The sequence below is a fragment of the Coturnix japonica genome, chromosome 22 (genome assembly GCF_001577835.2).
Source record: "Coturnix japonica isolate 7356 chromosome 22, Coturnix japonica 2.1, whole genome shotgun sequence".
Lineage (NCBI taxonomy): Eukaryota > Metazoa > Chordata > Aves > Galliformes > Phasianidae > Coturnix > Coturnix japonica.
Genome location: NC_029537.1, coordinates 2,569,524 through 2,571,050, shown reverse-complemented (window position 1 = coordinate 2,571,050; position 1,527 = coordinate 2,569,524). Strand labels below are relative to the sequence as shown.

General features: G+C 58.7%; 1 long non-coding RNA gene across 2 annotated transcripts in view; it reads right to left on the bottom strand.

Moving 5' to 3' along the window:
• LOC107323721 overlaps positions 1–1,527 on the bottom strand; it is an 8,392-nt gene continuing 6,865 nt past the window's right edge. For both annotated transcript variants that reach the window (XR_004309509.1, XR_001559324.2), the window contains exons 2-3: positions 1,243–1,476; positions 1–127 (exon numbers count right to left, since the gene is read on the bottom strand). This is a non-coding gene — a long non-coding RNA (uncharacterized LOC107323721). The remainder of the gene's footprint in view (positions 128–1,242; positions 1,477–1,527) is intronic.

Sequence of the window (1,527 nt, the reverse complement as noted above, 5' to 3'; positions counted from 1 at the left end):
ATCCCGTACCCGCAGGGCCTGTACGTGAACACGATGTAACTGTCCTGGTCGCTGCGCTCCAGGAACGTGACACACGTGTGACGCTCCCAGTGTCGCATGGCCTGGCGGAACACGGCGCGCTGCGCGCCTATGGGGCACGGCCCCATAAGTGACCCATAGAGTGATACAGAGACAGGCCTATGGGGCACGGCCCCATAAGTGACCCATGGATTGACCCATAGAGTGACCCATAAGTGACCCACAGAGTGATACAGAGACAGGCCTATGGGGCACGGCCCCATAAGTGACCCATAGATAGAGCCCCATAAGTGACACAGAGATTGACCCATAGACAGACCTATGGGGGGGACTCTGAGACATGGCCATAGATACAGCCCCATAGATAGACCATTGGATAGACCCATAGACAGACCCATAGATAGTCCCATAGACTGCCCCATAGACAGACCCATAGATAGAAAGCCCTATAGACAGTCCCATTACCAAACAGCCCCATAGACAGCCCCATAGACGGCCCCATAGACGGCCCCATAGATGGCCCCACAAACAGCAAACAGCCCCATAGACAACCCCATAACCAACAGCCCCATAGACAGCCCCACAGACAGCCCCATAACCAACAGCCCCACAGACAGCCCCATAGACAGCCCCATAGATACAGCCCCATAGACAACAAATAGCTCTATAGGCAGCCCCATAGACAGCCCCATAACCAACAGCCCCACAGACAGCCCCATAACCAACAGCCCCACAGACAGCCCCATAGGCAGCCCCATAGACAGTCCAATAAGCAGCCCCATAGGCAGCCCCATAGGCAGCCCCACAGACAGCCCCATAGATGACAGCCCCATAGGCAGCCCCATAGATGACAGCCCCATAGATGACAGCCCCATAGATGACAGCCCCCTAGATGACAGCCCCATAGATGACAGCCCCATAGACAGCCCTATAGACAACAGACAACCCCATAGACAGCCCCATAGAAAACTCCATAGACAGCCCCATAGGCAGCCCCATAACCAACAGCCCCATAGACAGCCCCATAGGCAGCCCTATAGACAACAGACAACCCCATAGACAGCCCCATAGACAACCCCATAGACAGCCCCACAGGCAGCCCCACAGGCAGCCCCATAACCAACTGCCCCATAGGCAGCCCCATAGACAGCCCCATAGGCAGCCCCATAACCAACAGCCCCATAGGCAGCCCCACATCCCCCCACACCCCATGTCCCCACTCACCGCTGAAGTTCCCGCTGATGACGTATGGGATGATCCCATCGGGCCAGACCCGCTCCGGGCGGGACGTGGCGGCACGACGGCGGCGCTGGGGGGTTGTGGGGCGGGGGGTGGTTGTGGGGCTGGTGGTTGTTATGGGGCCGGTTGTTGTTATGGGGCTGGAGATGGGGCTGGGGGGCGGCGGGATGAAATGCTGCAGGTCCTCCTCGTCCAGAGCGATGTCACCCAGGAAGGCGGCTGTGGGGCGAAGGGGGGACGTGTGGGGTGAAGGGGGGACGACCCCAAATA